The sequence below is a fragment of the Equus przewalskii genome, chromosome 15 (genome assembly GCF_037783145.1).
Source record: "Equus przewalskii isolate Varuska chromosome 15, EquPr2, whole genome shotgun sequence".
NCBI classification, from domain to species: Eukaryota; Metazoa; Chordata; class Mammalia; order Perissodactyla; family Equidae; genus Equus; species Equus przewalskii.
In genome coordinates this window covers 14,879,134-14,905,106 of record NC_091845.1, presented here as the reverse complement: position 1 = coordinate 14,905,106, position 25,973 = coordinate 14,879,134, and the positions used below count along the sequence as shown (strand labels likewise).

Below are 25,973 nucleotides of genomic sequence, written 5' to 3'. Positions count from 1 at the left end.
CTTGTTTTTTTTGATGATAGACATCCATACAGGCATAAGGTGATATCTCATTGTGGTTTTGATTTACATTTCTCTAAGGATTAGTGATTAGTGAGCACTTTTCATGTACCTGTTGGCCATTTGTATATTTTCTTTCTAATCAAGTCCTTTGCCCATTTTTAAATTGGATTATCTGTTTTTTTTGCTTGAGTTCTATGAGTTCTTTATATATTTTGGATATTAACTCCTTATCAGACATGTGATTTGCAAATTTTTTTTTAAAGAGATGGGTATATTTGCTCTTTGTTTCAAGCCTTTTGTGTGTGTGTTTGAAGAAGATAGGCCCTGAGCTAACATCTGTTGCCAATCTTCCTCTTTTTTTTTTCTCCCCAATGCCCCAGTAAGTCGTTGTATGTCCTAGTTGTAGGTTGTTCTAGTTCTTGCATGTGGGATGCTGCCACAGCATGGCTTGATGAATGGTGTGTAGGTCCACGCCCACGATCTGAACCAGTGAACCCTGAGCCGCTGAAGTGGAGCACATGAACTTAACCACTTGGCCATGGGGCCAGCCCCTGAAAATATTTTTTTTTTCCCATTCCATAGGTTGTCTTTGCATTTTGTTGATAGAGAAGTTTTAACTAAATCACTTTTTCCTCTGATAAGAATATGGCTATTCAACTTTTTTTTCCAATGAGAAATGAATAAACAATTCCTAGTTATAAAATAAAGAACTTCTCAATATCAACCTAGGTATCATTAGAAATTTCCTTTTAAGAGTAGTCATGAAAATACACTGTGGAGATGGAACTTATTTTTGACACATATTCCTTACGCTAACTTAGATTTTAAGTTGGATCCATTCATTCAGTCAGCACACATTTAAGGAGCACCTGTTTTAGACCAGGTTGTACTAGGCTCCACGGCTTCAAATTGAAGAATAAGGCAAGACAAGATAGATATGTATTTTCCCACAATGAAAGATTTCTATTTGTGTGTATGTGGGCGGGATAAACATATTGTGGTTAGTATCATCCCAGAAACATATGCTAAAGGTAACAGGAGCACAAGATCCTTTATGATCTTCAAATGGCATGGTTTTGTTAGAAGGATTATTTCAAAAATAATAGTCTATTACTCTTTTACATTTATTTTGATGATTTTTGTTTGTTTGGGGGGCAGTGGCAGAGTAGAGTAGTAGTTTTATTTTGAAAACAAACCCTGTGAAGGTAGGGGCCTTGTTCTGTTTTTTTTCCCCAAGTAAATATCTTTTTGACAAATGAATAAATAAAAATATAAAAACCATTGGTCTATAATAGTAAGGAACAGCTGACGATGATTCATATGCAGGAGCCAGGAAAATTTCTGTATGGAGAAATTTTCTTGCAAGTACATAGATAGCATGGGGGGGGGGGTGATTTTTTGTTCTTGTTTCTGTTTATTATTCATCTGTATGTCTCCCTCAGTTTCTTAGGCACATAGCTGGGATTTCATATTACCCATAGAAAGCTTGCCTTCAGTGGGCTCACTTCTTAACCAGCAACTGTTTAGCTGTGAGGTACAGAAAGCTATACTAGCTCACATAAAAAGAAGGGCTATTGAAACCATATGCCAGGCAAAAACAGCCATCTATGAACAGAAAGCTAGGTAAAACTTGACCTCATGGGAACTTTATTTGAAAAGTCAGGAGATGTGGCTACCTTTCACCCCCTTTACCTTATTTTCAATCCCTTATTTCTCAAGGGAATCCAGAGTAAGGGTGTATTTCAATTCTGGTTTTCTCAGAATGTCTTTTTCATTGATTGATTCTCTCAACAAACTGGCTTCTTTCATTCTGTGAAGAAGAAATAAAGTGTCTGTGAACTTGTTCTGAGTTCCAAGTTTCTAGTAATACTTGAAAAAGAAGAATGAAACCTTGACCATTTTTTTCTTTTTAGGATTATTATCATTTTAACTGTTGTTATTGATATGTAAGCTGGAGTTGCAAAGGGTGTCAATAGCCATAAATAGAACTTTAGCTGGTTCTTATCAGTGGGTATCCTTAATGTAGGAAAAATAAAGTCAGGCTTTGAGCACATATTGAACTCTTGTAGCTAACTCATATGCATATAGCTGGTGACCAACCATACTGAAATACAACAAGTGGTGATATATTTATGATTCATTGTTACCCTGAATATAGGATTTTTTTTCTATTTTATGGGAAACCCTTACATGTATCTTAATAAGCACTTTGTTTTTTGGAAATATGTAAGAAAGGACAGAAAAAAGATAAATTACATTTCTGAATATATTAACAACATAAAGAACATAATATAGAATATAAATGTCCTTATTTCTGGACATTATTGATAAACCTTAAAGGAAAGGTGGTTTGGTACTTAATATAGTGATGAATTATTATGCTACCCAGCAGGGAATAGCATAAATTTAAGAAGTGATAATGCATTTATGGCTAATCAAGAAAATATAATATTTCTATCCCAATCAATTGTGCTATATTTAAATGTAAATTAGACTAGACATGTATAATTAAAGGTATTTCCGAATGGTCAATCTATATATATCTATGTAAAATGATATTTTTAATTATAAAAAAATTACAAGACAGTGATTTGACTCAGAGGTAAAGTTATCTACAGTAGAAACTTAGAGGATACACATATACATAAACATGAAGATATGAATATGTACACTTATTCTTAGTAACATTGTGTATATATTTTCCTTAGAGGACAAACTGTTGTTTCAGGGAAAAATACTCTCGGTTACAAAATTATTTTGCAATTAAAATTTGACTTGGTAGCTTTGAGAGAAGGCATAATACCATATTTATGGAAAGAGTTTTTTGTTTTGTTTTTGTTATTGTTACCTTCATTTTACATAGTCATATAACTAACAAAATCCTCAGGATGTCTCCTAATTCATTGCACATTTTTCATTATTTTCAAACTCTTTGTAATGTACTTTCTTAGGAAATTTTATTTTATTTTTTTTGAGAAGGATTAGCCCTGAACTAACTACTGCCAGTCCTCCTCTTTTTGCTGAGGAAGACTGGCCCTGAGCTAAAATCCGTGCCCATCTTCCTCTACTTTATACATGGGACACCTACCACAGCATGGCTTGCCAAGCAGTGCCATGTCCATACCTGGGATCCGAACCGGCGCACCCCGGGCTGCTGAAAAGTGGAACGTGCACACTTAACCATGACGCCACGGGGCTGGCCCCAGGAAATTGTCTCTTTTATTCAATCTGAATACCAGAAAACGTCACAGCTCCTAGAGCCCTTATATAACAAGGAAAGGATAGAGTGTTGAGTTGACGTGTCAAAAGTCACACAGCTGGTGAGAGGCAAAGCAAAGAAAGGAATGTAGCATCCTGGCTCTTAATCTAGGTAATTCTATCAAGCTGGGAATCCACACCAAATGTATTTAATTTTCATCTCCTTCTAATTTGAGTTTACAATGGGAGCAGTTACGCATCAGCTACGTATAAGCCTATTTATACTTGAAAAATGTGTTTATTTGTATATTTTTGTTTTTTATTCTAGGAATCATTGACATATAGTAACGGTATGTGACCCCAAGATCTGCCCTAAAAGGTAAGCTTCCCACAAGGGAAGAATTTCCTTACGTGTATTTCACCTGTGGTTAACATGATTAGTTTCTGTGAAAACACTGGAACCTTTCCTTACAGAGTGATACCAGGAGATTATTTTTGATGTTTTTCTGAAGGTTGAATTTAACAAAGGTAAGGAAGTCATATAAATTAAGACTTGAAAATAGGAAATTGAGACCTTTCCCAATTTTCTCTGGAGAAGATACCTGGGGTGGTTTTTCTGTGGTTCATACTAATTTGGTAACTCAAAAACCTCAAAATTTGGCATCATGGAAAGAGAAGTTGGCATAAAGTGAAGATTGTTGCATTTTTGCCAAATGTTTTTACAGGACAGGATGTTTTATCAGTCAACACTACAGAAGTATTAAGTTAATTAGATGATACAAATATTCAGGTCTTAAAGGTGAAGCCTTTTAGCGATAAAACATCAGCATTGTAACATCCTGTCTACAGTGATGCAGATTTGTTCCTTAATAAAAGATATAATCTAGGGGCAGGCCTGGTGGCACAGCAGTTAAGTGCGCCGGTTCTGCTTCTGCGGCCCGGGGTTCGCCGGTTGGATCCCGGATGCGGACATGGCACCACTTGGCAGGCCATGCTGTGGTAGGCGTCCCACATATAAAGTAGAGGAAGACGGGCATGGATGTTAGCTCAGGGTCAGCCTGCCTCAGCAAAAAAGAGGATTGGCAGCAGATGTGAGCTCAGGGCTAATCTTCCTCAAAAAAATAAATAAAAATAAAAAAATTGAAAAAAAATTATATAATCTAGAAAATAAAAAAGTAAAATTGGTATCTGTTTCAGTTTCCTAAGGCTGCTGAAGCAAAGTACCATGAACTGGGTGGCTTAAAACAACAGAAATTTATTCTGTCGCAGTTCTGTAGGTTAGAAGTCTACAACCAAAGTGTAAGCAGGACTGTGCTCTCTCTGAAGGGTCTAAGGGAGGAGTCCTTCTTTGCTTCTTCTAGCTTTTGGTAGCTGCCAACAATTTTTGATGTTCCTTGGCTTGTAGTTGCATTACTCAAATCTCTCTCTGTCCTCACACGACCTTCTCTCCTGTGTGTCTGTGTCCAGACTTCCCTCTTATAAGGACACCAGTCATTGGATTAGGGCCCTATTGGATTAAGGTGGGCCGTAATCCAGTGTAACGTTATTTTAACTTGATTACATCTGCAAAGACCCTTTTTCCAAGTAAGGTCACATTCACAGGTTGTGGGGCTTAGCATTTCGACATTTTATTTTGAGGAACATAGTCCACTCATGACAGTATCTATCCCTTAAAAGTGATATGAGTGATGTTAAAGTTAACCGTGTTTATCTAGGTATTCATGGGGAAAAATAGTAACATGGAGAAAGGGCTCATTCCATTGGTACACACAAATTAAAATGCTGGGTTAGTTTAAAAGATGTAATAATTATCTCTTGATGGCCAATTTATCTCCCAAGCAAGATAAAAATTAAGTATTTATTCAGTACAGGGATTGATGACACTCGGTAAATGTAAGTGTGTGATTTTGAATCTCAAGGAAGATTATTTTTAACACTCAATTAAAAAGATATTTAGGAAAAAAATTTTATTTCACTTGATTGCTTAGATGTTTTTCATAATCCAAGACTGAATAAGGTATTTTTTTACCAATTAGGTAACTCTGCAACAAACCGCTCTGAAATTCAGAGGCTAAAAACAATAACTTTATCATTTCTCATGAGTCTATTGGGTCAGCTGCTGGGGTCTTCTGATGTGGAGCAAACTCCCCCATTCTTGACTGGGTGTGTTCATGTGTCTGGGGTCAGCTTGAAGGTTAGTTAGGGGATGCCTCTGCTACATGTGGTCTCTAATCCTGCAACAAGAAGCCAGGCTTCTTCTCACTGTGGGGGCATTATTCCAAGATATTCTAAGTGTTCTCAAACTTGCTATTAACTTCTTTTTTTTTTTTTTTTAAAGATTGGCACCTGAGCTAACATCTGTTGCCAGTCTTTTTTTTTAATTTAGTTTTCTTCTTCTCCCCAAAGCCCTCCAGTACATAGTAGTATATTCTAGTTGTAGGTCCTTCTGGTTGTGCTGTTTGGGATGCCGCCTCAACATGGCTTGATGCGCAGTGCTAGGTCTGCGCCCAGGATCTGAACGGGCGAAACCCTGGACCACCAAACTGGAGCGTGTGAACTTAACCACCTGGCCACAGGGCCAGCCCCACTCATCTTCTTTTTTTACCTCCTCAGATTCGTCTATCTACAATCTATCCCAAACAAGGCAGTAGGAGTGATCTTCTTCAATTATCATTACCGCAACCACGTATAAATCTTTCATTGTTCTCTATTTTCCTTGGATCAATTCCACCTATTTCACATGGCTTTAGAAGCTTCTATATTATTTTGGCCCTTGCTTACCTCTCTGTCCTCATTTCTTTCCTCTGCCCCACACCTTCCAAAATAGGTTCTGTGAGCCTGAATTTCTTTTAATTGTTTAAAATGCCATATTTTTCTCTTGCTTTTGCTCATCTATTCCTCTGTCCACAAATATTTTGTTCTTTTTCCCCTGCTCCCTTCTTTATTTGATCAACTCATTTTACCACTAAATGAAGACTCACTTCCTGCATAAAGTCTTCTCTGGTTTCTCTTGTCTGGGTTAGACTTCCCCATGTTGCCAACATCAATGTAAAGAACATGATAATCACATTGTAGTGTAATTGCTTGCTTGATTATCTTCCTCTCCCATTGTGATTGTATCTTCTTCTACATCATGGTATTTCTAGAACCTTACAGGATATACACAAAGAATGTCCTCAGTAAGTATCCATGGAAAGAATGAAGGATTTAATGACATCTTTCCTGTTCCAATTCCTCTGTCTTTAAAAGTTTAAGTTGTTGGACATTTCCAGAATTAAGACTGAAAGGAGGTCAAGTTCCCTTAAAATTTCCTGTCCTCCTTTGGCCCTACTGAAGGAGCACCCTCAGGTGCCCTGGCCTTTTGTCCTCTACCACAGGTTGTAAAACTGGTAGCCTATGGATAAGAACAGCCCCAAACAGTTATTTTGGTTCACACATTTGTTTTTCTTTTCTTTTAATTTCAAAGAGATAAAGTTTAATTTGTTGCCTATACTTAAATATTCAATTTCACATACAATGATGATTTCCAGATTCCTTAGAAGAAATCAGAGTATCTTTCTACCCTGAATCTGCATTCCTAGGTGGCAAGAGGGCATTAAGCACTTGCCTTCCTCTATATTCTCTGGTTCCTCATGCCACATCATTTGCTACCTAGACGGCCCTAATAGGTCCTTGAGTTCAATATCCTCAGCTATACAAAATCAACTAAATTGATGGAATGTGGAAGCTTAGCTCAGCTTTTAGTCTGTCTCTGCTGAACCAAAGATCATAGGTTCAGTGGCTGAATGGGCCATTTAGTTGTTCCTGTCATATATCCATCAACTAAGTGAAAGTAATTTTGGCTTTGTGTTCAGAGCCCTGGGCTTAAATTTCTGCTCTAATATTTGAACAGATAAACTAAACTCTCTGAACCTCTTATTCCCAGCTGTAAAATGGAGACTGTAATATTATTCATGGGCTTGCATCATATAAAATTGCTTTGTTAATATCATAAAATTTAATCTAACCTACACTCATAGAGAAAATGGAAGAAGATAGTTACATTCCTTTTTTCTGGATTGGTACAAACAATTTTCATCTTGTGTTAGGTGATATTAGTCAATTAAAATAGATTAGGAAAATTAAGTACTGATATATGCTACAATATGGATGAACCTTGAAAATATGATAAGTAAAAGAAGCCAGACTCAAAAGGCCACATATTGTGTAATTCCATTTATATGACTATCCAGAATAAGTAAAACTATAGAGACGGAAAGTATATTAGTGATTTCTAGGAACTAAGAGGAGAGGAGAATGTGGAGTGACTGCTAATGGGCACAGGGTTTTTTTGGGGGGGTGATAAATGTATTCTGAAGTTAGATAGTGGTGATGGTTGCACAACCTTGTGAATATACTAAAAACCATTGAATTGTACAGTGAATGGTGAATTTTCTGATATGTGAATTATATCTCAATCAAGTAATAGATTAGGAAATGCATGTTTTAGGAAGACAAAATTTCTCCTTCAGATGTGGTGACCAGGGGATGTAACAAAATAAGCATACTTTCTGAGCTGTCATTCAATACGCACTGTCTTCCTAAAAGTGGCCTCCAATGCAAAAGACCAAGTCAGATTTCTAACAGTAACAACTCAGGGTTTAATACAAAGATAGTGGGTGATGGGGTCAGACAAAATATGATGGGTTCATAGTTTAAATTTTCCAATTACTACCTCTCTAAACCTCAAATTCCTCAAACTATAAATAAGGGTACTCATAGCCATTTTATTGGATTATTGTAAGAGTTATGAAGAAAAAATGTCAAGTACTTACCATGGTGCCAGTTAGAAAACAAACCTTCTATAATTGATGCTTTTCAATTAGTGTTATTTGGTTGTAAAATTAGGCTATAAGATTAGGTTTTTGGCAGCTCAGTTGTCTCAAGGTTGGCTTTTCTTTTGCTGGCATGTTGGCCAGAAAGAAAAGAATGGCTAGAATTTCTGCTAGTTCTTAATGAATTTAATCGGCCCCTGAGGGACTTTTGATATAGCAGGGGAATATTTAGCAGAGAAACATGATTTTTATTCTTTCTGTGTTTCTTGTAATGGTAGACAGAGCCTTCTCTAGCAGAAGTAACATTACCTGTGCTGAGGGAGGAGCATTAACATACCATGAGGGTGATGTTAGGACTAAGAGAACACATCCCTGTGGCCTTATATTGAAATGTTTCTGTGCCTGTGCTTCTGAATGCAGTTTAAGCTGCTGCGGATAAGAAAATAAGCTGCTGTCTGAAAATGTACAATTCAATTGTCATCATTTTTTTATTTGATTTTTTTACTTTAGAATATCATAGAGATTTTTTCTTTTACCTTTGTCTTTGGAAATTGAAATTAAAATCATAGTGTGGGACTATAGAAGATGCTTGAGTTATTCAGTGAAATATGTTACAAATTGTAACATTGAGCAGAAATTTTTAATCTTAATTATGAATACATGGCTGTATGAATTGCTCCGTTTAATCCAATTGCTGCTTTATGCTTTTCCTTATGGATAATGGAAAGGATTGTGCTATGGTGAATGGCCAGAATAGCTGGAAACTTTAGGTCATTTGTTTACTTAAGTATTTATTGGGATCAAACTATATGCCAGAATCTGTTTTATGACCTGGTGATACAATGGCAAATAAAATGTATATGTACCCTCAAATTTTGAGTTGATATTAATCGGAGTGACAAATAATAAACAAGTCAAAATATAAAAATTGTGTTAGGTGCTATGAAGAAAAGGAAGAGAGTGCAACTCTGAAGAAGCACAGATTATAGTTCTGCATCGCTGCTAACTCATGTGTCCCTGGGTAGGCTACTTATCATGAATAGGCATCAAGTTTCTTCTAACTTGATGAACTCACCCTTTGATCGTTATAGAATGATTCGTTTTTTGTTCTCAATAATGCTTTTTTATAAATTTTTTTTTTTTTTGAGGAAGATTAGCCCTTAGCTAACATCTGCCGCCAATCTTCCTCTTTTTGCTAGGGAAGACTGGCCCTGAGCTAATAACTGTGCCCATATTCCTCTACTTTGTATGTGGGACGCCTGCCACAGCATGGCTTGGCGAGTGGTGCATAGATCTGCACCTGGGATTCGAACTGGCAAGCCCTGGGCCGCCAAAGTGGAACGTGCAAACTTAACCACTGCACTACCAGGCCGGCCCCTCAATAATACTTTTTGACATAATATTTACTTTATATGATATTACTATTACCATACATGCTTTATTTAAATTAACATTTGCCAGGGATTCCTTTTCTACTTTGTTTTCAACCCTTATGTGTCATTGTAGGTGTGTTTCCTGTTAGTAGCATATAGCAATATATTTTCGTCTGATTTTTTCTCTCTTTTATCAAGGTAGTTGAGTTGTTGGCACTTATTTAGAATCCTGAAATATTTTAACATTCTTTCTAACATCTTATTTTGTGTCTGCATATTTTATGTCAAGTTTTTTGTGTCTGCATGTTTCTTCTTTCCTGCTTTTTAATGGACTACTGATTTTTCTTATTTCCACTGTTCTTTCCTTTTATTTTGGATATCACTCTATTTTTATTAGTAGGCTGCCTTAAATTTTAAAGTTAGCAATGCTAAATGTAACAATGTTCTCAAATAAAACCTAAGATTCTCTAACTCTAATTGTACCACTCAGTCCCAAGTTATTCTTTTATACATTGTATCTTAGTTCAACGTTATTTTTCTTCCTATTAGTAATTGTTATTGTTATATTAATATAGTACAGGCTTAACTTACATAGATTTTACTCTGTATATTTACCAATTTTTTGTTCCTTATTGCTTCCAGCATTCCACTTCCTTTGAGTTCAATTTCCTTTTACTTAAGATATCCATTAAATATTTCTCTTAGCAGGTTCTCTTAATGGTAAATTGTCTAATTTTTGTTTATCATAAAATATCATTCTTTTACCATTATTATTGAACAGTGTTAAACTAGGTTTGGAATTGCTAGTTGACAATATTTTTTCCCTCAGTACTTTGAAGATCTAATTCCATTGTTTTCTACTCATTATTGCTGCAGCTAATGAAGTCTTCTTAGTCAAATTGGCAATCTTTTGTATGTGATCTTTTGTTCTCAGTTTGCTTTTAAGATTTTCTTTTTTGTTTGGAGATCTGCAGTTTCATTATGATATGTCCAATTGTGCATTTATATTTAGTTTTTCTCTTGTGATACTCTACTTTTCAATCTGAGGACACATTTCTTTTTTTCAGGTTTAGAAAATTCTTGTCGTTTATTTGAATATTGACACATTTTTTTCTGTTGTCCTTTCCTGCATATTTAATTAGACGTAGTCTCCTATCCGTAACTCCTAGCTATCCTTTCATATTTTGTATTTCTTCACATCTCCATTTTGAGTTCTGGGAAAGTTCCTCCAATTTTTAACTTCTTCCTTCATCAGTGTCTGCTTTGCTATTTAACTTTTTGTCTGAGTCAAGATAGCTAGTTTATGCTGCATTAGCTAACAACCCCCAAATTCCATGGGCTCAAAGAACAAAAGTTTCATTCTCCCTCGTGTTACATGCCCAATGCAAGTTAACAAGGGACCTCTGCTCATTATATTTACTCAGGGACTCATGTTGATGGAATCACCATCAGGGAATGATTCCGTGAGTGCTGAGGCAAAATAAAGAGAACCTGTAGGATCACAAATTAGGTCTGAAAGCTTCTTCCCAGAATGAACACATGTCATTTTTACTCACATTTCATTGGTTAAAGGAGCCATATGGCCATGGATGACTCCAAAGAGGGCATAGAAATATAATCTTAACATTTTCCTGGAAATAAAGAAGTAGAATATTTGTGAAAAACACTTAATTGCAACCCCAAATGTCCATTGGGTTTTTAAATTTTCAATTATTTTTTATTTAATTTCTGGAAATGCTATCTGGTTTATCTTTCTCAATTTCTTTTATCATAATGTTCTGGGTTTTTTTATTATAGGTTCGAGTCCTTTTTATCTGTAATCATTTTACATGCCTTTTTTTTTTGGTGAGGAATATTGGCCCTGAACTAACATCTGTACCAATCTTCCTCCACTTTATTGTGGGATGCCACCACAGCATGGCTTGATGAGCCATATGTAGGTCCATGCCTGGGATCTGAACCCGTGAACCCTGGGCTGCTGAAGGGGAGTGCGCACACTTAACCACTATGCCACTAGGCCTACCCCTACACACTTTTATTTGCTGTTCATGTTCATAATTTGTTATCATTTCTGGTGCTTACATCACATGTTCTTTTTACTGTGCCAGCTGACTTATTTTTGTGGTATTTTTTTTCTCTCATAAAGTATGTTTTTATACAGTGAGCTCACATTAGATATATTTTCTTCCTCTGGAAATGCTGTGGCCCTGTGTTTTGAAAGCATACCCTAAGAGTGGTTTTGCTTTTGCTTTTACAAGGTCCTGGGATTTAAAGTGTCCCAGACCAGACCAGTGTTGACTTCCTACACCTCATGAGTAGTTACTTTTAAATCATATATTCAAGCTTGGCAAAGGCTTGAGGTTTCAATTTTTTCCAGGGGACACGTTGAACCCAGGGTGGCCAGCAAAATTTCAAACATTCTTCAGGCCATTTTGCATAGTTTTCTAGTTTTCTTTCATGAATTTAGAGAATTCATATTTTATTCGGGGATTTTAGATCTATCTTCCTGTGGCCCAATATCTAATGCGGCATTAATACCCTGACTCACCACCCCTTAATCCTATAGCAAGGACCAGCACGTCCCTGAACCACTGCCACGTTAGCTGAAACTTATAGCTTGATCTTCAATTCCTCTGCTCCTTTTTGACACCTTCAGAATTCCCTTTTATTTATTTAAGCTTTACAGATTTAAAACAATATATGTTGTTTTGGTTGTATTTTATTCATTATTTCTTTGTCTTTTTAGGTGGGCATTGGTTTACAATAGCTGAGTCCACCATGTTTTCAAAACTGGAAGTTTCTAATGTCAACTTTCCAATCTGTAAGAAAAGGTTCTCAAATTACATTTTCCGCAATGATCTTGTAACTCTGTGACATATCCCTCTATATGAACTAATGGGAAGAAAAAACAGACTGAATGAATATCAGCTCTCCTGTCCTTTTTCCATTTTGATATTAACCAATTGTGCAATGTTAGAGAAATCATTAAACTTTATTGGACTTTAGTTTTCTCATCTATAAAATAAGAAGTTGGGACTCAGTGCCTTAGATAAATGGATTCTCTTCTCTAAGCTAAGCAAGTTCAGAACTGAGAAGTTTTTAGGAAAGACAATACTTCATTCCCAATATCCTAATATCTAAGTATTCAATTAATGGAATTCTTTTTTTTACCTACATTACTGAAAAAATTATGTCTTTACCCTACGTGGTCTGTGATATTTTATAAGTAACTCTGTGTAAGCAACCTTCATGTCTTATTAAACCTATGGATCGAATGAAATTAGATTTGCTATTATAAGGATCTCAAAAGGTAATATTAACATAAAGTGTTTGTTGATTGCAATAGGGTACTTTTTCAAGAGGCCTTCCAAAGTAAGCCTGCATTATTGCTCTTATCATATGGAAAAATGAAATTAGGGTACACTTTTAACTTGTCATGTTTAAACTAGGACATATGGTAGCTTGTCAAAATTCAAAAACAACATCTTTAGAACTTTTAGTACAGAATCACCCTTCTAATTGCACATGTAATAAAGGAATGTAAACTTTGTAGATCACCCAAAACATAGTGTAATTCCCTTTAGAGTCACCTCCTTAAAAGTGATCCCCAAACCGCAAACTCCCAGGATTTGAGCTTTGCAGTCAAAGATGTACTAAAAGATATTACCCAAAGGTCATTGACTTGCTGTCAGTTCAGTTTTAGCCATGGAAGTTTTAAGGAAAAAATAAATATGATACATCTGTCTAAAGACTGTACAGAAAATTTATTAAAATCCAACCTTGGGGGGATTGATGGATTATCTGCAAAATATTAGTGTGGCTCTGAGATCACAAACACATGGACTTGGATAATATTACGCAGTGAAGATGTTCAAATACAAAGTGGAATAAGATCTCAGATGGAGTGCTGATGGACCAATATAACGAACTGAATACACTGAAGACAAACAACCAGAAAAAGGCTAGAGAAATTTGAGAAGCTTAAACTTTGGGATCAGTGCAGTGAAATTGAAAGGAAACAACAGCCAACTTTATCTGAAAAGGATGAAATATCATACAACAGGAGGATGTTAACATATGTCTGATGAGTCTGCTGCGGGCAAGGCTTGGAAGAGTTAGAGCAATCTACACTCCCCGTTAAGTTCTGTTTTGAAGTAAGACAGGCACTTGCCCCAAAGGTCAAGGACTGAATGTGCCTTAGAGAAGTGGTTGTGGTTATTTTACCTTTTAATCCACCTTTGAAATAAAAGATTAGAGATAAGATGAAAGCTAACTGGAGCCTTGCTGGAAGAATGAAACTTTTAAAGGAGAGCTATAATTACAGCTATCTTCAGAGTAGGTGGATGCCAAGTCTTAGGGAAGTGCAGGATTAGCCATGTTGGTAATGAAAGAACCTAAGGTGTCCCCAGCAGTACTCTTAAGAGCTTGAAAACCAAGGATTTGGAGAGCAGGTGGTTGGACACAGCTGCCGAATAATCCTCTTAACCTCATCTGTACTCCCAAGGGAGAAAAATAGCAGGAAAATAACCTCCACCAAGTGGTTGATGGCAGTGAAATAAAGGGAGCATCAAAAGTATACAAGGACAAATTTGTCCTAATGCTTATAATTTTGAACAAAAGAGACAGGCAGTTTCTGTGGAGAGCTGTGTACAAGTATAAGATAAAGACATCATAACTATGCCTAAATAAAGAATAAAATAGAGTAGAATTCTAGGGGTGCTCCCTCCTTTCTTCAAAGCACTTCCAAAGCTATTATTCACTTAGGGTCTAAATCCCTCATAATGTCTCTTCATTTAGCTTTTGTTCATGAAATAGCTAGAAATGAATAGACCTCAGTCAATATTTAATTGGTGCTTATAAATTGAATTTAATCAGGAGCTATCTAGATGCCTCACTAACCAACAAAAATTGAAGCGAGGCAAATGTAACAAAGAAAAATGGGGAGCAAAGCTGACAAATGGCACCAGACTTTGTGGGAGAGAGATCTAAAACTTTAATATACTAAGCCATTGACATTCCTTGATTTTCGTAGCAGGGCCTAACCAATCCTGCTTAATACAGACCCCCAAAGCCTGATACAGCTTGAAATGAAAATGGTCTAAAATACACCTTTATTTCTCTGCAATGTAACGATTCCATGCCTTAGTAATTCTATATCTTTTAAAAGTCCCTATAGTGAGTTTACCTCAAACATATTGACTGTTGAAGCTCAGGTTCTGTTTCTTGAATATTTAGAGAACTATGTAGTGTGACTACTTCCATGAATGTGAGACCATTTAGTGATGAAACTGGAAGGAGTAAAGTCATTACTTATTTGTAAGTAAAAGGAGCCCCGGGTAAAATCCAGTCCAAATCTCTCATTGAACAGTTGAGGAAGCTTAGGCTCAGAAATGTTTAATGACTTGTCCAGAGTCACATAGTCACACACAACAAAAGTCTTGACATTCAGAGTTGTGCTTTTTCTATGACTCTGGGGAGTGTTCTTCATGTTGATGCTGAGAATTTACTTTCCCACAAGTTATTTTTATCCCTCAAGGACAGGAGGAGGATGATCTTGCTTCACTTGAAGAACTGGGTGACGTTTAGTTGTACTCAGCAGAAACAGGAGAACACAGGAGAGTTTAAAGGCTTTAAAACATAAAGCTGTCCTCGCTTAGTGGTGATGATGATGATGATGATGATCATAACAGCTTACATATTTTGAGCACTTATGTACCAGGCACATCCTAATCCTAAACACATTTTCTTCTTTAATACTTATCATCTAATCCAAAGGTAGTTTCTAACATTTTCTTCATTTTTTTTGAAAAGAATCTGAAGTTCAGAGTGGTTAAATAAGTTTTCCAATACCTCAGTAAATCTGAAGCAGAATTTTCATTCACACTCAGTTCCATCTTGACTCCAGGGCCAGGATTTATAATCACAGTTCACATTCCTATAGATGAACAGGAATTGAATGTTCTTGAAACTTAAGTGCCAATTAAGGGGTATTGCACACAGGGTTCAAGAAATTTACCCACCAGGTGGTGTCAGAGCAGCTAGTTGCACCTCAAACTCTTACCGTCCACAAGGCAGTAAAGTTCTAATAGCGATTTTGTGTGTGAGAATCTGATACTAGCAGGAGACAGTTGTGCTGAGCTGCTTTCGGCTGGCACTGCAGAAAAATCACACTTGGCTGTAAAGAAGCTGTTGATTGCTTACATGGGTTTCTGTGGCATGCCAGCTCTCCTTGCCAGCTTGCTCTTCCTTATCAAAGAACCAGAAGTTCCAAATGAGGTGAGAATCCCACTTGACAAGCAGACATAAGCCATTTGGGGAAAATACAAATTAAAAGGCTCCAAGATAGAAATAGAAGCATTAGCAGCAGGAAATGTCTTGGGGATACATCATGTCAGATTACATAGAGGAGTTGGGAGAATAAGTGAGTCATAGCCTCCCAGTGGATAAACCCTGCTGTGTCAGTAGTTGGGCAGTCTCAGAAGCTGTATTAGCTATTTATAGGTGCCAGCACTTCTCTTAATGCCCTCAAGCTAACATCTGCTTAGTAACATCTTTGAATTATGCACAGTTTGTCTGTTTCTCAAGTAGCTTTAGCATTTGTTCTAACTTCTGACCCGTGAGTCAAGGCATCGTGATAGATTTTATCCACATGTAACAGCAGGAATACAGAAATGTAAAGAATTAGAGGCATTTTGCCTAATATCACCCAGCAATTCAGCTGATGAGCTAAAACTGCAATGTTGATTTCAAGGAGTTTTGGTCTTTAAAAATAGACAGTATAAATATGCAGTCATGAGGCACATTTGATCAGTGGCTTGGCCAAGAAATCTCAGTTGTGAGAAAACAGAAACCTCCTTAAACTATCCCAAGCAACAAGTTAGTTTACTAGAAGAATACGAGGAATCTCACAGAACCTCCAGCTAGGAAGTACAGCGAGGCTAAAATCAGAACTGACAGGTCAGATGCAAAGGTGTCACCCTTTCTGTATTTCTGGGACCAAATAATCACTCAGCTCTCTCTCTTTGCCATGCTGTTTTCTTTTCTCTTTTCAGTCTTCTTTCTGTGTTTACGTGTAGTCAGTTAAAGTTGGTCATCCTGTCTCTGCATTAACATGATCCACTGGCTCCCCTTTTCAGGTCTAATTTAGTCACTGTGTCCTAATCAGAAATTCCACAAAGAGGAAAGTCTCCTGCTCCAATGACTTTGTGGTGCAAGGAAACACCAGGACTTCCTTTCAGCCGGGGCTGTGGGAGTTGGATACTTCTAAGAGAAAGAGCTGTATACTCACTTGGCAGACAACTCAAAGATTTTTTATATTCAGCAAATTGCTTTGAATGTTCAGCTCTGATATAACTCAAATTATGTCAAGGCGGGGGCCGGCTCCGTAGCCAAGTGGTTAAGGTCGCGTGCTCCGCTGCGGCAGCCCAGGGTTCAGATCCTGGGCACGGACACGGCACCGCTCGTCAGGCTGCATTGAGGCGGCGTCCCACATCCCACGACTCGAAGGACCTGCAACTAAGATATCCAACTATGTACAGGGGGGTTTGGGAAGATAAAGCATAAAAAAAAGAAGAAGATTGGCAACAGTTGTTAGTTCAGGTGCCAATCTTTAAAAAAAAATTATTTCAAGGGCAGTGTTCATCCCTGTTTAATGCATAACATGAACACTTAACACCTGGGGAGCCACTTCTCCCTTGCCTTCTAGAATTCTCCTCAGTAGTTGCCTGGGTTCTTTTACCTTGTTTCACTCATTGCTTCCTGACTGCTAATGCTGTATTGAAGAAAATTCAATACAAGACTCAGAATTTCCATTTCTTATTGTTTACACCATTTCCAGCTACTGGGGAGAGTAGTGGTAGGGTGCTTACCAGCCCTGGTCAGGAATTTACTGCTATAGCCAAAGTGCTTTACAGTTTTAAAAAAGTAGGGGAGGATGTAGATGCTATCCTTTGGCTGTGGTCTTTTTGTGATATATAGCACTTAATTAAGTCAGCATCGTAAATTTTTACAAGGGACATTTGAATATCATTAAAGACTTGGCGTTTTTTTACTAGAAATCCCGAGACTGTCAACACAATTAGATTTATGCAGACTAGATGGCTTGGTGCCTGTTTATTATTACAACTTGATATCTGCACCAGTACTTCTCAAACTTAAAGGTGCCTACAGATCACTTAGGAATCTTGTTAAAAATGCAAATTATCTTCAGTAAGCGTGGGTGTGGCTTGAAATTTTAATTTTTAACAAGGTCCTGGGTCGTCCTAATTCTGCTGGTCCAGGGACCATGCTTTAAATAGGAGTGACATTGAAATATTGAAGCATCCAGGATAGCTGGAGTTTTCAGAAAAGAAGAGAATATAATAACTTCTTATTTTAGACCTGAACAAAATGAACTTCACTCTAGTTAGGTAACTTGCTTAAGGACAATGTTGGAATTAAAAGCTAAATTTGGTTGATTCTATCAATTCCAGTGACTCTCATATTTATTATGTTGATTCCATGCTCTTTTGTTCACTTGAGTAAAAATGACTGCAATACATAGCCTTAATTCACTATCACTGGTTTTCAGCTCGAGCAGGTACTGTAAACATAAACATACACAGAAAGACAGATTTATCTATTTAGCAGCCAAACTTTCTCAAAGCAAAGCCCAGGATGCAGAGAGATGGTTGATTGATACTAAAATTTTGACAGCTGGGAGTATATTTTCAGCAAGAAGATGAGTAACTTGGGCTAAAGGGGACTGATGAGAATAAAACTCAGATTTATTAAGGACCTTTCCAGTAACTGGGCTGTGTCCCTTCTCAATGCAAAAATAAATAGTGTCTAATTCCAATTATATGAACCTGCAACATGTAGTTTAGCTTTGATTAACTACTATAAATAGCTCTCATCTTCTTAATCCTGTATGTATTTGGTATCATGCTTTAACATCTGTAACTTTAAAATACTGTGATATTCAATGTATTTCTGAAAGAATACTCTACCGAATATATCATATTTCACTTAGGGGGTTTAAAATAACTCCAGCTACTGTCTTTTATGTAATAAAATGCATGATTTCTACACTTAGCATTTGATTTATAAACCTACTGGGTAACATAATCAGTGGTTTGGGAACATCTGTTTTCCAACCCCTACTCTCCACCCCCATGCAACATTCTTATTTAGTGTGGATGCGGGAAAGTCTGCCATGGCAAAATCATTTCTTTGCTGTCTAACTGTTTCTACTAGCTTTTTCTTTAGAATACTTGGTAAAAGAAAGGATATGATATTTCTGGCTATTCAAGATGGATATCACAATCCACTTAGTCTGAATAGCAACATGTCTTGGTAGTTGTTGGGCATACTTGGTAGTGACGTTGGGCAGGCTTACATTTGAGCCTCACTTTTTGCATTTACAACATGGAGATAGTAACATCTACCTCACAGGGTATCATGGATAAAATGACAGCATATTTAAAAGCACTTAACCAGTGCTTGGCATATTAAGCATTCAACCAATATTCTTTGTTTTCTCATTCTCTAAAACATTTAATATTTCTAACAGCAAGCTGAAGCAAAATGGTGATTGTCTTTATTTACCTCTGGCACCTAGAATGTTCTTGGGTAACTGAAATAAGTTTTAATTGTAATCAAAACTGAAAAATTGATAGTCTAAACTTGCTGTGGGAAAAATAAAGGAAACATGTTTTCCAGACTAGTTAAAAATGATTTTTGAGGGGCTGGCCCCGTGGCCCAGTGGTTAAGTTCACGTGCTCTGCTGCAGGCAGCCCTGTGTTTCGTTTGTTCGAATCCAGGATGCGGACATGACACCGTTCATTGAGCCACACTGAGGCGGCGTCCCACATGCCACAATTAGAAGGAACCACAATTGAGAATATACAACTATGTACCAGGGAGCTCTGGGCATAAAAAGGAAAAAAATAAAATCTTAAAAAAAAATGATTTTTGATGATCTACTATTTCAGATTCACCACACCATTGCTTCCTCTATTAGCATGTATAAATGAGAGTTAGTGGTAAATAATGGCAACACAAATCAGAACTAAAGTGTGTAGTCATTTTTCACCATGCAGCTATAATGGTATATTAGGATCAATTTGTTGGTTATATGTAATGAACTACCGTATTAGAGTTTTGTTGGAGTTTTGTAGAAATCATTTTTTTATCTCAATGTAGCTACTTGATCAAGGAGAGTAAGTCCCTTTTATAAAATACAAGAGTATATGATGTGTGAAAACATATGCCTGGTCTAACGTAGGGTGTGTGTGCAAAAGCATGCATTTTCTCTTTTACAATTATATGACCCTCCGAGGAAAGATGCTTCTCTCTGCCTTCCACTTGCAGTTAGGTGTTACTGATGAGTTCATGAATATGTCATATTTGCATCAAATCATTTAATCATTCTGGACCTTTTCACCTCATCCAAGAAAAGTAATCATCTTTTCTGACTAAATTATGGTAAGTATTTATTTGCAAGATTTTAACCAACACATGACAACCCTCTGACATAGTGAAATGATGACTTTATAAGATTTGATGCCACATAAATAACACATCAGTCAAGTTGGCACCATTTTATTAGCTGGAAGTGAGTTTGCAGGTAGAATCGACTTAGTTTTTATAGCTGGGCTCATTGTCTGGTTGTAGAGAACTGAATACAATTGTGTAATTATTATGTATAGTGGACAATATACACCATATGTATAATGTACATTGTAATACATTATAGTGTATAATACCCCCATGTTTACTCAAGAGCCCCTCTCTGGAATTCCTAGTATGTCTATTACTAACAACTTAGGTGCTACAGTCCCTGATGGAAGATGCACAAACATCAAGGGAGTTTTAACAGTGTGATCTATAACAAATCATCATTTTCTACCTTAAGACTGAGACAAAACCAAACTAGCATGTGCTTAACTTGAATCATGTATGTTTGATTGTTCATTCATTCATTCATTCGTTCATTCACTTGTTAAAAAGATATTTTGGAGTTCCTCCCACATTCTTTTATTTATTTATTTTTATTTTTTATTTTTTTTTAAAGATTGGCACCTGAGCTAACAACTGTTGCTAATCTTCTTTATTTTTTTTTAATTCTTCTCTCCAAAGCCCCCCAGTATATAGTTGTAGATTCTAGTTGTGAGTGCCTCTGGTTGTGCTATGTGGGACGCCACCTCATCGTGGCCTGATGAGCGGTGCCATGTCCGCGCCCAGGATTCGAACCGGTGAAACCCTGGGCCACCGAAGCAGAGCACGTGAACTTAACCACTCGGCCACAGGGCTGGCCCCTCACATTCTAAGTCCTGTGCAAAATACTGTTAAACACATACCTTGCCTTAAGGGGACTAATAGAGCAGAGTGCAGACAAAGTGAATAGATAATAACTATATATTGTGACAGGTCTTGTCCTCTTTGGAGCACAGGTTATATGGAAAACTTCACAGGAGAGGTGACATTGGAACAGGATAGTGAAAAGTGAGTAGGAACTTGCAAGACACAGGACACTTGAAACAGAAGGTTGATTTGAGCAGGAACTAATGATTAGTTTATATTGCCTCATTTTTTAGCAGTAAAAAAATATTTTACTCTTCAATTCAATAATGTTTCTGGAATCTTCAGATTTTCCTTTTTCCTTTCTCCCTCTCCTAAAGAATTCTATTTCATCTTTCATTGAACTGGAAATACTAGGAAAAATATAATTTCCCCAGTATTTCAGTCTTCTATGTTTGCCTGATGCAATGTGAACACAGTCTTGCATAATGCTGAAAATTGACTTTTAAAAAATTTCTAAACACACGACATTTACTTCTCTTGAAAGATTGGTCTGGAGTTCAGTTTTTCTTCTGGTGCAATCAGTCTAAATGCTGATGGTTATGAAGGTTCACTGGGGCTCTCTGGTGGGCGTTGTGTGACGTATGGTTGCTTTTATTAAGCAGCTTATAATATGGATAAAGAATTAACTTTACCACAGCCATGGTTTAATCAGTGTGAAACAATACATGATGAAATGCTAAATCCTTGGAAAAGGAGAGATTGTTTTCTTTAAACTTGATAGCATTCTGTTTATGTCTCTTTCTTTATTGTGTACCTGTATTAACCCCACCCACCTGGGTTTTCAACTTACTGAGAACAAAGACAGTGTTTTAATACAGATACTCTATGTCACTCTATGGTTTTCAATCAGGGATGATTCTGTCACCCGGGAAATATTTGGCAATGTCTGGAGATATTTTTAGTTGTCCCAACTGGAGAGTGAGTGCTATTGGTATCGAATGAGTAGAGGCAAAAGGTAATGCTACGCATCTTACATTGCACAAGATAGCCTCCACAACAAAGAATTATCTGGCCCAAAATATCAGTAGTGTCAAGGTAGAGAAACCCTGTCTACACCATATCCTAAGGCCATTCTGTGACTATGATACTAGCTCAAATTATTGATGTTATTATATTGATATTGATGTTGTAATAAGATATTATTTAGCCCTTATAGTTTATGCATCATTATAAAATGGAAATTAATTAAGTAGTGTGTTTTGCAACTATATTGGAATAAGAACTGAGTAATTAGGCTGGAATTTACGTTCTCTGCTAGAAAACAAAACCAAATCTTTCCTGTATAAAATAAAAATATTTTCACATACAATAGCTGAAGAAATAGCTTCTCACTTAATAACATTGTGTGACCGTAGCATTAGTGCTTCTTTCCTTGAGTAAACATTGAGCACTGACCTTATTGATAGGCACTGGGGATCTATCAGGGAGCAGGGTAGACACAAACATTGCTCTCACTAGGTCTGTAATTTCAGGGTATCTGAAGGAAACATTAAACAAATAATTACATAAATACATTTTAAATTTATAATGTAGATAAGTGTTTTATGATAGGCAAATCACAGGGTGATCTGAGAACTATAGAAGGACCTGAGTTAGAAAGGTCCAGTAAAAGTTCCCCTTTAAGTAGAAAAAAGGAGGAGCAAGAGTTGACCAGGCTAAGGAAGAATTCTAGGCAGAGGTATAGACGTATGAAAAAGTGTGGTGCATTCAAAAACTGTAAGGAGTCAAGTATAACTAAGTATGGCAATTAAGAAGAGTGGCTTGAGAATTAGGCAAGGCCCAGATCTACCTAGGGTGCTATAAGCCATGTAAGGATTTTTTATTTTATCCTAAAAATAAGATTAGACTTTTAAGACTTTCAAGCAGGAGAGTGACTATGACAAGATTCACATTAAAAGCCTAGGTAAGACAATTAGAGAATATTACCTTCTAAGTTTCTACAGGAGCATATCTTATAATACTTTAATGATGATAGGGCTATTGGTGTCTGTATCTGAGCCAATCAAGGCCTGGCTGATTCTCTCATATGTAAAATATCCCCATTCTACATCTCTCTCTTAGTGAACCATGTTTTAATCAACCTATGGTAGGACGTCAGTTCCATGTTACTAAAGGATAAAAGCCAGCATTCTTCAAATGTTTCCTACATAACAGTAGAGGGAACTAGCATTTATTGGTTATTTACCAAGTGCCAGAACTAGGCTAAGCATGTCACATCTATCCTTTCTTTAAGGCAAGTGTTGCTTTCCTCATAGAAGTCAGAAAACCAGATCTGAGATATGTTAAAGGATCCTACTAGTTTAAGACCTCACAGCCAATAACTGGTAAAGATGTGAAGAAAACTCATCTTTCTGACTCCCAAACCTATACTTTTCTCCATACAACATTCAGGAGATAGGTAATTTGTATGTCCTGTTTTTAAGCTTTATGATAATCATGTGAGGTTGATATTAATTTGCCCTTATTTTATATATGTGGAAACTCTATCCAGGGTGTCCTGGTTAATAATTCCTGGGAGATGTGATTTAGATCTAGCGCTGTCTGAACCCAAAACCTATTCTCTTTTCACTGCACCCTGATGCTGGCTCCAAAAATTATCCAAGTCTAACATCTTTCCCTTTTTATAGACTTCTGTGGAGATGGAGAATAACTGGTCAGCATCCTCTTCAGAGTGGCTCTCTATGTAATTTAAAGTCATCTTCAAGGTGGTATTGATAGCAAGCTTCATAAAGCATGGAATGTAGTAGTTCTGCCAAAGACTGAAACAATAAATATTAAGGTAACGCATAATCTATAGCCTTAATGTAGGTGATTTCCTACACATAGAAAATAAATAATGCTTATTGCATATTTGCAGTTATATGATTGCAACTTAATGATCACTAAATAATGGAATATTTATAACAGACTAGGCAACTTTATGTTCCAGCCATCCAAGAGCCAGAGTTTTCCTTGAATGTGATGCTATAATATTTCAACGTTAACCTTGTGTAGTGTGGGCAATGGTAGAATTCAACTAAATTAAGTTTGGAAATCAGAGTCTTGGGTTTGAACTGTAGTGCTGAGACTGACTGGCATTGTAACTTCAACTTTTCAATCCTCTGAGCTATCCTCTATAAAATGGAAATATTTCTCCCAAGGTGATTGTCAGGATATTTATAAAGTGACTAGTACGGTATCAGATAGGAACCTAATAAATTGAAAATGCCATGATATTATCATAATAGTTACAGCACTTGCTGTTTTTATTCAGTGTTGTTGCTATTCTTTCTATTTCCAAGGACCACTAAGTATTGGCATGTCAGAAGAGGAAAGGGTGTTACCAGAATCTTTGAAAGTGATGACAATAGAATTTCCATTTTCGAAACACTCAAATGTTAACGTGAGTTAGATCATTTCAAAAGAACCTTCTGGCATTTTTCAACAATATAGCCATTCTAGATCTGTTTTAATCTGGTTGAGTCCCTGGAGAACAGTTAAATAGTTATAATGCAGGCCTTGCTTAAGAAGCAAATAAACACTCTGGATAGTGTATTGCATTTTGTTTTGGAAGTTGCAAGTAAAAGGAAAAATTATGCAAAATATGATCCTGTGAATCTTGGTTTCCTGGTTAATTGAAAGCACCTATTAGTGATTCCAACAAAGTTAAAGAAAAAAATTCTATTGTTACTATGTTTAAGAGAGACATGGTGAATCTAGGCCATTGCCATGACAATACCGTGTCTTGCAGATTCTTTCTTTTTTTGCGTGTGTGTGTGTATTTTATTCTGCCTCAAAACTACTATTTTCATAGTCCAAAAAATACTATTAATAATGGTGTAATTTAACTTTGTACTGGAGACATTTTTCAAACCATTTATTTATCCTTTGGGGATAAGGAAATTACAATACAATATTTCATATATTGTATCTCTTTCACCTGGTGACTTAAGCACATTTCTAAATTTCCAATTTTGAGAGATCCTACTGTAGTTATTTGGTTTAATATTATTATTTTATGGTGGGAGAAAAGACTGCAAGGGGATTTGACACAGTTGTAATAAGTACAGGTAATAATATATCCAGCAGCTCTTTTTTCTTCCTCAGTGCCAAGTTACCTTATTTGGTTCAGTCTGGCATTTTCTTTCATCTGTGCTTCCTCAATTGTTTCTGAAGATTTATCTTCCTGAAACACAGCTCTTCTTAGCCTCTCATGTGGATAAAAATATCCCGTTATCTATGAAATAGAGTCTAATCTTGACGTTCAATGTTCTTTATGATCTCTCCTCAACTTACCTTTCAAATCTCTCTTCTAGTCTTGTTTTCTTCTACTTCTCAGACTCACTCAAATTAATCTTAATGATGTGGAATTACATTAAACACAGATTTATCTTTGCAAATTTTACTCTACCCAGTTAATAATAAAGGAACAAGCAAAGTAGAAAATAGAAGGAGAGAAAAAGTGAAAAAGAGAGAGACTAGAGAGGGCAGTTGTTTCTTCCTTGCATTTCACTAGTGTTCCTGTTGGCCCAAGTGACACTGAGAAGAGATGTGAGTCTGTTCTTCTCATTCCCATGTGCCTCTTTCTTGTGAACATCTTGCTTTGCCCAATGTGATTCTAGAGTTTACATATAAACAATTTTTATACAATATGCCCCTTAAACACAAGTCAAAAGTCAACTAGGTATAGCATTCCATGAAGAAACAGTCATCTGTTCTAATGCTAAGTTAAAAGAAAATAAAATGAAAACACAAAAATCTGTTTGTATTTGTGGGCCTGTTGAAAGAAGGTAAAGTATGTCTATCCCCAACATGGTAAGTCTATAGTGACTTAGGGTAATTTTCATTATATGATATTTTCAACTTATTCTTTCAGCCTTAACCCTCAACTCCACTCTATTGCTTTCTCTACTGGAAGTCTGTCTGTGTTTGGACAGTCTCTTCCTTTCTTGGCTATACCCTTGCATAAGAAGTGAATCTACAGATGAAAAACATCTTCATATCATGTCATTAAGGGAGAGCCTAAAAACTAAATTCATCAAGTATATTTGTCAGTTTGCATCCAAATACAGTCTTTTTATACGTTATTCACAAGAGATTAAACATCAGGGCCTAAATTCTGGGATTCTGACTTAAAATCCGTACCTTTTTTCATTCATAACACACTTTCCTGTCATATAATTCCCCACTTTGTTAAAAAAAATAAAAGGAAAGGGGAAAAAATCTACCTTGACACAGTCTGTGTCTCTTAAAACTTGGATTCAAA

The 25,973-nt window shown here is 36.5% G+C and overlaps 1 protein-coding gene across 3 annotated transcripts in view; it reads left to right on the top strand.

The window, feature by feature from the left end:
* CNTN4 (contactin 4) overlaps positions 1-25,973 on the top strand; it is an 874,157-nt gene that overhangs the window by 214,475 nt on the left and 633,709 nt on the right. For all 3 annotated transcript variants that reach the window (XM_008518912.2, XM_070576725.1, XM_070576728.1), the window contains one exon: positions 3,527-3,577. The gene's annotated coding sequence lies outside the window, so the exon portion shown is untranslated. The remainder of the gene's footprint in view (positions 1-3,526; positions 3,578-25,973) is intronic.